The sequence below is a fragment of the Pleurodeles waltl genome, chromosome 6 (genome assembly GCF_031143425.1).
Source record: "Pleurodeles waltl isolate 20211129_DDA chromosome 6, aPleWal1.hap1.20221129, whole genome shotgun sequence".
NCBI classification, from domain to species: domain Eukaryota; kingdom Metazoa; phylum Chordata; class Amphibia; order Caudata; family Salamandridae; genus Pleurodeles; species Pleurodeles waltl.
Window position 1 is genome coordinate 220,138,065 of NC_090445.1, and position 13,798 is coordinate 220,151,862.

A 13,798-nucleotide genomic window follows, 5' to 3' on the forward strand; every position below is an offset into this window, starting at 1 on the left:
GGCTCCTCGGGGTCGCTCCTGCACTGGAGGTCAGATCCTGCAGGTTCTTGGGGGCTGCGGATGCAGAGCCTTTACCAGGTGTCGGGTCTTTGAAGCAGGCAGTCGCGGTCAGGGGGAGCCTCGGGATTCCCTCTGCAGGCGTCGCTGTGGGGGCTCAGGGGGGCCAACTCTGGCTACTCACGGTCTCGTAGTCGCCGGGGAGTCCTCCCTGTGGTGTTTGTTCTCCACAAGTTGAGCCGGGGGCGTCGGGTGCAGAGTGCAAAGTCTCACGCTTCCGGCGGGAAACGTGTGTTGTTTCAAAGTTGCTTCTTTGTTGCAAAGTTGCAGTCTTTGTGGAACAGAGCTGCTGTCCTCGGGAGTTCTTGGTCCTTCTAGATGCAGGGCAGTCCTCTGAGGCTTCAGAGGTCGCTGGTCCCTGTGGAATGCGTCGCTGGAGCAGTGTCTTTAGAAGTGGGGAGTCAGGCCGGTAGAGCTGGGGCCAAAGCAGTTGGTGTCTCCGTCTTCTCTGCAGGTTTTCAGTTCAGCAGTCCTCTTCTTCTTAGGTTGTAGGAATCTAGAATACTAGGTTCTGGGGAGCCCCTAAATACTGAATTTAGGGGTGTGTTTAGGTCTGGGAGGGCAGTAGCCAATGGCTACTGTCCTTGAGGGTGGCTACACCCTCCTTGTGCCTCCTCCCTGAGGGGAGGGGGGCACATTCCTATCCCTATTGGGGGAATCCTCCATCTGCAAGATGGAGGATTTCTAAAAGTCAGAGTCACTTCAGCTCAGGGCACCTTAGGGGCTGTCATGACTGGCCAGTGACTCCTCCTTGTTTTTCTCATTATCTCCTCCGGCCTTGCCGCCAAAAAGTGGGGCCGTGGCCGGAGGGGGCGGGCAACTCCATTAGCTGGAGTGCCCTGGGTGCTGTAACAAAGGGGGTGAGCCTTTGAGGCTCACCGCCAGGTGTTACAGTTCCTGTAGGGGGAGGTGATAAGCATCTCCACCCAGTACAGGCTTTGTTACTAGCCACAGAGTGACAAAGGCACTCTCCCCATGTGGCCAGCAACATGTCTGGTGTGTGGCAGGCTGCTAAAACCAGTCAGCCTACAAGGGTAGTCAGTTAAGGTTTCAGGGGGCACCTCTAAGGTGCCCTCTGGGGTGTATGTTACAATAAAATGTACACTGGCATCAGTGTGCATTTATTGTGCTGAGAAGTTTGATACCAAACTTCACAGTTTTGAGTGTAGCCATCATGGTGCTGTGGAGTTCGTGCATGACAGACTCCCAGACCATATACTCTTATGGCTACCCTGCACTTACAATGTCTAAGGTTTTGCTTAGACACTGTAGGGGCATGGTGCTCATGCACTTATGCCCTCACCTATGGTATAGTGCACCCTGCCTTAGGGCTGTAAGGCCTGCTAGAGGGGTGACTTATCTATACCTGTAGGCAGTGTGAGGTTGGCATGGCACCCTGAGGGGAGTGCCATGTCGACTTAGTCTTTTTATCCCCACTAGCACACACAAGCTGGCAAGCAGTGTGTCTGTGCTGAGTGAGGGGTCCCCAGGGTGGCATAAGATATGCTGCAGCCCTTAGAGACCTTCCCTGGCATCAGGGCCCTTGGTACCAGGGGTACCAGTTACGAGGGACTTACCTGGATGCCGGGGTGTGCCAATTGTGGAAACAAAAGTATAGGTTAGGAAAATAACACTGGTGCTGGGGCCTGGTTAGCAGGCCTCAGCACACTTTCAAATCATAACTTAGCATCAGCAAAGGCAAAAAGTCAGGGGGTAACCATGCCAAGGAGGCATTTCCTTACACAACCCCCCCCCCCCCAAACGAAAGAGGATGAGACTAACCTTTCCCAAGAGAGTCTTCATTTTCTAAGTGGAAGAACCTGGAAAGGCCATCTGCATTGGTATGGGCAGTCCCAGGTCTGTGTTCCAATATAAAGTCCATTCCCTGTAGGGAGATAGACCACCTCAACAGTTTTGGATTTTCACCTTTCATTTGCATCAGCCATCTGAGAGGTCTGTGGTCAGTCTGAACTACAAAGTAAGTACCAAAGAGGTATGGTCTCAGCTTCTTCAGGGACCAAACCACAGCAAAGGCCTCCCTCTCAATGGCACTCCAACGCTGCTCCCTTGGGAGTAACCTCCTGCTAATGAAAGCAACAGGCTGGTCAAGGCCATTATCATTTGTTTGGGACAAAACTGCCCCTATCCCATGTTCAGAGGCATCAGTCTGCACAAAGAACTGCTTGGAGTAATCTGGAGCTTTGAGAACTGGTGCTGTGCACATTGCTTGTTTCAGGGTGTCAAAGGCCTGTTGGCATTCTACAGTCCAGTTTACTTTCTTGGGCATTTTCTTGGAGGTACGTTCTGTGAGGTGTGTCACTATAGATCCATATCCCTTCACAAACCTCCTGTAGTACCCAGTCAAGCCAAGGAATGCCCTGAATTGAGTCTGGGTTTTTGGAGCTGCCCAGTCCAGAATAGTCTGGATCTTAGGCTGCAGTGGCTGAACTTGGCCTCCACCTACAAGGTGTCCCAAGTAAACCACAGTTCCCTGCCCTATCTGGCATTTGGATGCCTTGATAGAGAGGCCTGCTACTTGCAGAGCCTTCAAAACCTTCGTCAGGTGGACCAGGTGATCCTGCCAGCTGGAGCTAAAGACAGCAATATCGTCAAGATAAGCTGCACTAAAGGACTCCAAGCCAGCAAGGACTTGATTCACCAACCTCTGGAAGGTGGCAGGGGCATTCTTTAAACCAAAGGGCATAACAGTAAACTGATAATGCCCATCAAGTGTGGAGAATGCTGTCTTTTCTTTTGCTCCTGGTGCCATTTTCATTTGCCAGTACCCTGCTGTTAAGTCAAAGGTACTTAAGAATTTGGCAGCACCTAGTTTGTCTATCAGTTCATCTGCCCTTGGAATGGGATGGGCATCTGTCTTGGTGACAGAATTAAGTCCTCTGTAGTCCACACAAAACCTCATCTCTCTCTTTCCATCTTTGGTGTGAGGTTTGGGGACTAAGACCACTGGGCTAGCCCAGGGGCTGTCAGAGTGCTCAATTACTCCCAATTCCAGCATCTTGTGGACTTCCACCTTGATGCTTTCCTTAACTTGGTCAGACTGTCTGAATATTTTGTTTTTGACAGGCATGCTGTCTCCTGTGTCCACATCATGGGTACACAGGTGTGTCTGACCAGAGTTAGGGAAAAGAGCTCAGCAAACTGTTGCAGGACCTTCCTACAGTCAGATTGCTGTTGGCCAGAGAGGGTGTCTGAATAGATCACTCCATCAACTGAGCCATCTTTAGGGTCTGTGGAGAGGAGATCAGGGAGAGGTTCACTCTCAGCTTCCTGGTCCTCATCTGTTACCATCAACAGATTCACATCTGCCCTGTCATGGAAGAGCTTGAGGCGGTTCACATGGATCACCCTTTTGGGGGCCCTGCTAGTGCCCAGGTCCACCAGGTAGGTGACCTGACTCTTCTTTTCTAGCACTGGGTAAGGCCCACTCCATCTGTCCTGGAGTGCCCTAGGAGCCTAAGGCTCCAGAACCCAGACATTCTGCCCTGGCTGAAATTCAACCATAGCAGCCTTTTGGTCATACCAAAACTTCTGGAGCTGTTGGCTGGCCTCAAGGTTTTTACTTGCCTTTTCCGTATACTCTGCCATCCTGGAACGTAGGCCTAGTACATAGTCCACTATATCTTGCTTAGGCTCATAAAGAGGTGTCTCCCAGCCTTCTTTCACAAGAGCTAGTGTTCCCCTTACAGGATGACCAAACAGAAGTTCAAAGGGGGAAAACCCTACTCCCTTCTGAGGCACCTCTCTGTAAGCGAAAAGCAGACATGGCAAGAGGACATCCCATCTCCTTTTGAGTTTTTCAGGGAGCCCCATGATCATGCCTTTCAATGTCTTGTTAAACCTTTCAACAAGACCATTGGTTTGTGGATGGTATGGTGTGGTGAATTTGTTAGTCACCCCACACTCATTCCACATATGTTTCAGGTATGCTGACATAAAGTTGGTACCTTCGTCAGACACCACCTCCTTAGGAAATCCCACTCTGGTAAAAATACCAATGAGTGCTTTGGCTACTGCAGGGGCAGTAGTCAACCTAAGGGGAATTGCTTCTGGGTATCTAGTAGCATGATCAACTACTATTAGTATGTATTGGTTCCCTGAGGCTGTGGGAGGTTCAAGTGGACCCACTATGTCCACACCCACTCTTTCAAAGGGGACCCCCACCACTGGAAGTGGAATGAGGGGGGGCTTTGGGTGCCCACCTGTCTTACCACTGGCTTGACAGGTGGCACAGGAGACACAAAACTCCTTTACCTTCTGGGACATGTTGGGCCAATAGAAGTGGTTGACTAATCTCTCCCACGTCTTGGTCTGTCCCAAATGCCCAGCAAGAGGAATGTCATGAGCTAAGGTCAGAATGAACTCCCTAAACTCCTGAGGCACTACCACTCTCCTAGTGGCAGCAGGTTTGGGATCTCTTGCCTCAGTGTAAAGGAGTCCGTCTTCCCAATAGACTCAATGGGGGTCATTCTGACCTCGGCGGTAAAAGGCGCTTACCGCTGGTCAGAAGACCGCCATAACACCGCCGCGGTCAACCGCCACGGTCATTCTGACCCGCAACTGGCAAACCGCCAAAAACCCGACATCAACAAAAGTCCGCCACACCAAAGGTCAGCGGGAAACTGGCGATGACCAAACCTCCACCGTCACGCCAACAGAAATACGCCCATACCATTCCGACCCACAAATCCCTGCAGCGGTCTTTCAACGGCGGTATTCCATTGGCGGTACACACCGCCACGCTCAAAATACACACTCCTTTACAAAACACAACCACATTGGACAAATCAAAATATACACACCTGAGACACATACACACACCACTCCCACACACCCAATTAAATATAAAACACACACCCACATCACCCACAAACCCTTACGACCACACTTGCGACAGAAGGACAGAGAGAGACAGCACAGCATAGAGTAGACCATCACACAGAGGCAAATCACAACATCACCCACACAATTTCCACGCACAAAACACCATACACCACCACACTCACCACACTCTACAACACATACACCACCCCTCACCTCATCCACACCACCCTATGGCACCCCAAAGACACCCCAGGTTCTCTGACGCAGAACTCAGGGTCATGGTGGAGGAAATAGTTTGTGTAGAGCCCCAGCTCTTTGGGGCACAGGTGCAGCACACCACCATTGCCAGGAAGATGGAGCTATGGCAAAGAATAGTGGACAGGGTCAACGCTGTGGGACAGCATCCACGCAATCGGGACGACATCAGGAAGCGGTGGAACGAACTACGGGGGAAGGTGCGTTCCATGGTATCAAGGCACAACATCGCGGTACAGCGGACTGGCGGCGGACCCCCACCTACTCCCCCAGAATTCACAGCATGGGAGGAGGAAGTCTTGCACATCCTGCATCCTGAGGGCCTCGCAGGAGTAGGCGGAGGAATGGACTCTGGTAAGGCAAATCTCCACTACTTCATTCCCCCCACCCCACCTGCATGCCAAATCATACCCCCACCCTCACCCCCACCCCCATCACACCAACTCCTTGCAAATGGCTCACCATCACATCCCACCCATCCCAATACCTAGCCCTGCATGCGTCCCCAAAGCATGCTCACTGCACACACTCATGACCCCCACAAGCCACCGTCACAAAAGCCCCCACAAGGGAATGCCAGCACTGGGGTACACGGGCACCCACCCATTACACAAAATGCCACACACAGAAGCAATGACCATACTCTTATACCCCTGCAGGACCCGAACGCCACCACACCGCCACGGAGGGTCCAGAGATGTCCATCCCACCCCCAGAAGAGGCCCCCAGTGACGACAGCAGGTCTGTCTCCCTGGACCCAGATGACCAGCCCGGCCCATCGGGGACCTCGGGACAGTCGGTTCCCCACAGACAGCCACAGGCTACACCTGACCTAACCCCCTCTGGGAACACCAGCATAGCTCCCACCCAGCGGGCCCATGCCTCTGTCTCCAGGACACGTCAATCAGCGGTGTGTCCACCTCTACAGGGCACCCAGGTTGACCCACCACCCCAACAACAACAGGGACCTGGGGGCAGTGGTAGTGGGCACACCGTCCAGGGGACAGAGGACCAGGGAAACAGGGGAACTGGGAGGGCTGCTGTGCGACAGGGGGGGGACAGGCCCAGGGAACCGACTCTCCAAGAGGCCCTCGCCTCCATCATGGGAGCATACCACCACTCCCAGGAGACGATGGCTACGGTACTGGCCAGGTTCCAGGAGATCCAGGTAGTGCAGGAGGAACAGTACATGGGGTTCAGAGAGGAACTGAGGAACATTAGTTCCGCAATGGGGACCATCGTCGTGGCCCTTAACCAGATAGTCACCACATTGCGGGACCATGTGGCACCACAAAGGGCCCCTGTCACTAGCCTGGACCAGGAACAGCCTACCACCTCCACCGGCGCTAGTGGACAGGAGGCCCCCACACAACGACAGGCCACCAGAACCCCAACTCCTGCAGAAGAAGAACCACCCCGCAAGCGGAACCTGAGATCTCACAAGAAGACAGAGTAGGATGCCAAGACCCCCGCCAGCAAACAATACCCCCTGATGTCATCCCACTGTCCCACATTGTCACCCTGTCCAACCTTGAACTGCCCCTGCTCCATCCTTCCACAGGCATATGGACAATGCACCTGTGAGACTGAGAACTGGACTCTGCCATGGACATTACTCCACCATCACCCATCACCATTTTACAATCATGTTCCTAAATGTAGCACTTTAATTAAATCACTTATTGCACTTAAAAAATCTGGAGTCTGCTTGTATTTTAAACAAATGTATTAGACATAACGGTGCAAAAATGTTCAGTTACATTGTGATGACAACATACCACTGTCACACAGCTGTAGTCCATGGGCAAACAAAGCAGAGGTCACGCAGTGGGGCCCACAGCTCTGAAAACGGAAGGGAAAGTCACAACTCAGTTAACAGGAACTGGGGGGGAACTCAGACAGTAGAGAGGCAGGAGACTTTAAGTAAATGTAAAATGGCGTGGTTGATTCGTACCTGTGTGCTACTGAAAATACTGTTGTATCACTGTGTCCCTGTTGTCTGTGTGATCCCCGTCGTCTTCCTCCTCTTCACTCTCCACAGGCTCCACAGCTGCTACAACACCACCATCTGGACCATCCTCCTGCAGGAAAGGCACCTGGCGTCACAAAGCCAGGTTGTGAAGCATACAGCAGGCCACGATGATATGGCACACCTTCTTTGGTGAGTACATTAGGGATCCACCTGTCATATGCAGGCACCTAAACCTGGCCTTCAGGAGGCCGAAGGTTCTTTCTATAATCCTCCTAGTTCGCCCATGGGCCTCATTGTAGCGTTCCTCTGCCCTTGTCCTGGGATTCCTCACTGGGGTAAGTAGCCACAACAGGTTGGGGTAACCAGAGTCACCTATTAGCCACACACGGTGTCTCTGTAGCTGTTCCATCACATAAGGGATGCTGCTATTTCGCATGATGTACGCGTCATGCACTGACCCAGGGAACTTGGCATTTACATGGGAGATGTACTGGTCAGCCAAACAGACCACCTGGACATTCATCGAATGATAACTTTTTCTGTTCCTGTACACCTGCTCACTTCCACTGGGGGGAACCAAAGCTACATGGGTCCCATCAATGGCACCAATGATGTTGGGGATATGTCCAAGGGCATAGAAATCACCCTTCACTGTAGCCAAATCGCCCACCTCAGGGAAAACAATGTAGCTCCGCATGTATTTCATCAGGGAGACAACACTCTGGACAAAACCTTAGAAAACATAGGCTGAGACATCCCAGATGATATGGCCACTGTTGTTTGGAATGATCCACTTGCCAAAAAATGGAGTACTGACAGAACCTGCACCAGAGGGGGAATCCCTGTGGGTTGGCGAATGGGGGACATCAGGTCTGGCTCCAGCTGGGCACACAGTTCCTGTATAGTGGCTCGGTCAAGTCTGTATGTCAGTATGACATGTCTTTCTTCCATTGTCGACAGGTCCACCAGCGGTCTGTACACGGGAGGATTCCTCCATCTCCTCGCAAGTCCCAGCGGACGGTGCCTAGGAAGGACAACATGGAGCACAGAGTCAAGCAACCCACAGGTACGTAACCACAGCTTGCACAGTACACGATTCGCTATGCATTGAATGGCTTGTATGAGTGGCAATGCAAGGCCTAGGCCTGTGTGACGCAGTAGAAATTAAGCCATGTGGGCCCTTGAAATGGCTGCTGCCTGACCTGTAAAGTGTGACAATGGGATGTGAGGTCAATGCGCTGGCGTGGCACACCGTGGCGGTAGGCGGTCGAAGACCGCGGCGCAAAGCAGCATTGGTTAACATTGAACCCTATGGGTCTCAGGAGCCAATGACGATGTGCGCCGGCGGTCGCAGTACGCACCATCGCGGTACGCACCTCCACGGGCGTGACCGCCATTTTCTAACTGCTTAATCACTCGAGACCTGATCATCCACAGGAGAGGACCTATACTGCAAGTGCTGCTGTGACCTCGGTCTGGAAGATACAATGGCTGCTGCGACTGGGGAAAGGGCCCCTGCCTTCACATCTGAGGAATTGGAGAAACTTGTTGATGGGGTCCTCCCCCAGTATGCGCCACTCTACGGTCCTCCAGACCAACAGGTGAGTACACAGGGAGCACGTAGTATGGGCTATGCCTGTGTTGAGTGGGGTGGATGTAAGATGGTGGGGAGGGGAGCGAATGAGGAGTGCAACGCACGACAGATGAGAGCATGTGCCACATGGCAAGGTTGGGGAGGGGGGGCCACTCACATCGACCATGCAGAAAAGTGATGATATTTCTTTTTCCACCCTGTACATGTCACATAGGTCAGCGCCCATCAGAAGATCGACATTTGGCGTGCCATCGCCAAGGACGTCCGGGCCCTGGGGGTCCACAACAGACGGGGCACCCACTGCCGCAAGAGGTGGGAGGACATCCGCCGCGGGAGCAGAAAGACCGCCGAGGCTCTGCTGGGGATGGCCTCCCAACCTAGGAGGGGTGTCACACGGCAATTGACCCTCCTGATGTCCCGGATCCTGGCGGTGGCCTACCCCGATTTGGATGGGCGCGTGAGGACATCACAGCAGACACAAGGGGGTGAGTATCAGCACATTCTGCTATATTAGTGCACAGTGGAGGTGTCTGGGTGGGGGAGGAGGGCTGTGGCTATCTCTAGGCCAGGGCGGTTTCTGTAGGCTAGGCCCCTCCGTTTGGCATGGCACTGTGCCCCCGCCCCCCACCTCTGTAGGGTGCTAAGTACAGCTATCCATGGTCCGGGCTCACCTATGTGTGCATTTGTCGTCCATAGACTTGTAGGCCAAGTCACAATAATTGAGTAGTGTACCCCGAGTGCGCGGCGTAGTGCAGGGGGCTTCTGTGTCTGTCCTCTCCGCCAACGGTGCCGCCAATGCATGCACTCAACATGTCTTTCTTTCTTCACCCCCCCCTTTTTTTTGGTTTTCCTGTTCATGTGTGCATTAGCATCATTAGGCGGAGGAGAAGTGGCATCGGCGCACGAGGGAGCTGCATCTCACATGGCTCCGGAGGGCCATGCAACCGACTCCGAGTACAACAGTGAGACGGAGGGCGAGTGGAGCTCCACAACGGGGACCCGTGGAGACGTCAGCGACACCGACACGTCCTCGGAAGGGAGCTCCCTGGTGGTGGCGGCAACATCCGTGCCCACCGCAACAACAGGTACAGCCGTCACCCAGCGCACCAGCTCCGCCCTCCCAGCAGCCCCTCAGCTTTCGCCCCGTGCCCGCACGGCCAAGAAGCCGGGCATCTCCTTCGCCCCTGGCACCTCAGGTCCTGCCCCAGTTACCCCTGCTGCCCTCAGTGCGAAGATCATTGACCTCCTCCAGACGCTCATTGTTGGGCAGTCTACCCTTTTGAATGCCATCCAGGGGGTAGAAAGGGAGGTGCATCGGAGCAATGCATACCTGGAGGGCATTCATTCGGGTCAGGCTGCCCATCATCGATCGTTCAACGCTCTGGCCTCAGCACTGACGGCAGCAATTGTCCCTGTGTCTAGCCTCCCCCCCCAACTTCCTCAACCCAGTCCCACTCCCCTGTTCCTCTGCCTATCCCAGACACACCTACAGACCAGTCTGCACACACCTCAACACCCAAGGGCAGCTCATCCAGACATAAGCACCACAGATCACACAAGCATTCACCCAAGCAACATCCACATGCAGACATGCCAACAGCTACTGCCTCCTCTGTGTCCCCCTCCTCCTCATCTCCCTCCTCCCTCCCTGTGACGTCTCCACTCACACCTGCATGCACACCACCATCAGCCAGTACGTCCATCACCACCACACCCACCAGAACAGTCCGCACACGTGCAGTCACCACCCCCACTGCCATTTACACGTCCCCTGTGTCCTCTCCCAGTGTGTCTGTCACCCCCTCTTCCAAACCACACAAACACAGGCAGCTACCCACCCAACAGCCATCCACCTCACGGCAGCCTCCAGCACAAGCACCTGCACCCAAAGACACCAGACTTCACTCTCCTACAACCATATCCTCTTCCTCCACTCCCATACCCACTACAACTACCCGTCCCTGTCCTTCTAAATTGATTTTCCTTTCCAACCTTGACCTCTTTCCAACAACTGACCCACCCCCTCCATCTCATAAGACTCCAATCAGCACCTCAGCCACCACAAGCCCTGCACCTACTAGGACCATCGTTCAGGGCTATTGGAGTCCACCAGCTCCTAGGGCAGGAACATCAGCCAGCAGCAAGGGGACAGCCAGCCCACCCCCTGGGAAAAGAACCAAAAAAGGGAAGGGCCAGCGCGACAGGCCTGAGACTGCTGCCCCCAAGGACACCACCCTTGCACCGTCACCTGGCCCATCCACAAAGGGAGGCAAGGGCCCCAGAGTTTCTGCCAAGGCGGGCAAGGGCAGCAGGGCGGACAAGTCCGGCAGCAGACGAGCTGCCCAGGAGGGCCCCACCAGCCCCATTTGGGGTGTGACGGAGGACACCCACGGGCCCAGGACTCCAGCACAGGAGGGCCCCGCAAGCGAAAGTTCGGATGGCGACTGAGCGGGAATTATTGGCCAGATCTGGTTCCCTAGGAACACAAGACAAGCACCGCTGAACTGGGCCCCGCCGTGAGAAGCACCGCTGAACAGGGCCCCGCCGAGACAAGCACCGCTGAACAGGGCCCCGCCGTGAGAGGCACCGCTGAACAGGGCCCCGCCGAGACAAGCACCGCTGAACAGGGCCCGCCGTGAGAGGCACCGCTGAACAGGGCCCCGCCGAGACAAGCACAGCTGAACTGGGCCCCGCCGTGAGAAGCACCGCTGAACTGGGCCCCGCCGTGAGAGGCACCGCTGAACAGGGCCCCGCCGAGACAAGCACTGCTGAACTGGGCCCCGCCGTGACAGGCACCGCTGAACAGGGCCCCGCCATGAGAGGCACCGCTGAACAGGGCCCCGCCGTGACAAGCACCGCTGAACAGGGCCCCGCCGTGAGAGGCACCGCTGAACAGGGCCCCGCCGTGACAAGCACCGCTGAACTGGGCCCCGCCGTGAGAGGCACCGCTGAACAGGGCCCCGCCGTGAGAGGCACTGCTGAACAGGGCCCCGCCCAGACAAGCACCGCTGAACTGGGCCCCGCCGTGAGAGGCACCGCTGAACAGGGCCCCGCCGTGAGAGGCACTGCTGAACAGGGCCCCGCCCAGACAAGCACCGCTGAACTGGGCCCCGCCGTGAGAAGCACCGCTGAACTGGGCCCCGCCGTGAGAAGCACCGCTGAACTGGGCCCCGCCATGAGAGGCACCGCTGAACAGGGCCCCGCCGTGAGAAACACCGCTGAACAGGGCCCCGCCGTGAGAAACACCGCTGAACTGGGCCCCGCCGTGAGAGGCACCGCTGAACAGGGCCCCGCCGTGAGAGGCACCGCTGAACAGGGCCCCGCCGTGACAAGCACCGCTGAACTGGGCCCCGCCGTGAGAGGCACCGCTGAACAGGGCCCCGCCGAGACAAGCACCGCTGAACTGGGCCCCGCCGTGAGAAGCACCGCTGAACAGGGCCCCGCCGTGAGAGGCACCGCTGAACAGGGCCCCGCCGTGACAAGCACCGCTGAACAGGGCCCCGCCGTGACAAGCACCGCTCCGCTGGGCCCTTCATCTCAAGCACCGCTCCGCTGGGCACCGCCGTCTCTGCACCGCTCCGCTTGGCCCTTCATCTCAAGCACCGCTCCACTGGGCCCTTCATCTCAAGCACGGCTCCGCTGGGCACCGCCGTCTCTGAACTGCTCCGCTGGGCCCTTCATCTCAAGCACCGCTCCGCTGGGCCCTTCATCTCAAGCACCGCTCCGCTGGGCACCGCCGTCTCTGCACCGCTCCGCTTGGCCCTTCATCTCAAGCACCGCTCCGCTGGGCCCTTCATCTCAAGCACCGCTCCGCTGGGCACCGCCGTCTCTGCACCGCTCCGCTTGGCCCTTCATCTCAAGCACCGCTCCGCTGGGCCCTTCATCTCAAGCACCGCTCCGCTGGGCCCTTCTTCTCAAGCACCGCTCCGCTGGGCACCGCCGTCTCTGAACTGCTCCGCTGGGCCCTTCATCTCAAGCACCGCTCCGCTGGGCCCTTCATCTCAAGCACCGCTCTGCTGGGCACCGCCGTCTCTGCACCGCTCCGCTTGGCCCTTCATCTCAAGCACCGCTCCGCTGGGCCCTTCATCTCAAGCACCGCTCCGCTGGGCACCGCCGTCTCTGCACCGCTCCGCTTGGCCCTTCATCTCAAGCACCGCTCCGCTGGGCCCTTCATCTCAAGCACCGCTCCGCTGGGCACCGCCGTCTCTGCACCGCTCCGCTTGGCCCTTCATCTCAAGCACCGCTCCGCTGGGCCCTTCATCTCAAGCACCGCTCCGCTGGGCCCTTCTTCTCAAGCACCGCTCCGCTGGGCACCGCCGTCTCTGAACTGCTCCGCTGGGCCCTTCATCTCAAGCACCGCTCCGCTGGGCCCTTCATCTCAAGCACCGCTCTGCTGGGCACCGCCGTCTCTGCACCGCTCCGCTTGGCCCTTCATCTCAAGCACCGCTCCGCTGGGCCCTTCATCTCAAGCACCGCTCCGCTGGGCCCTTCATCTCAAGCACTGCTCCGCTGGGCACCGCCGTCTCTGCACCACTCCGCTTGGCCCTTCATCTCAAGCACCGCTCCGCTGGGCCCTTCATCTCAAGCACCGCTCCGCTGGGCACCGCCGTCTCTGCACCGCTCAGCTTGGCCCTTCATCTCAAGCACCGCTCCGCTGGGCCCTTCATCTCAAGCATCGCTCCGCTGGGCACCGCCGTCTCTGAACTGCTCCGCTGGGCCCTTCCTGTCAAGCACCGCTCCGCTGGGCACCGCCGTCTCTGAATTGCTCCGCTGGGCCCTTCATCTCAAGCACCGCTCCGCTGGGCCCTTCATCTCAAGCACCGCTCCGCTGGGCACCGCCGTCTCTGAACTGCTCCGCTGGGCCCTTCATCTCAAGCACCGCTCCGCTGGGCCCTTCATCTCAAGCACTGCTCCGCTGGGCCCTTCATCTCAAGCACTGCTCCGCTGGGCACCGCCGTCTCTGAACTGCTCCGCTGGGCCCTTCATCTCAAGCACCGCTGGCCCATTGGCAGGGCCGGATCTGTGTCGGGCAGGGCTTCACAATGCACTCTGGCCAACATGCCTCCTCCATAACCAGT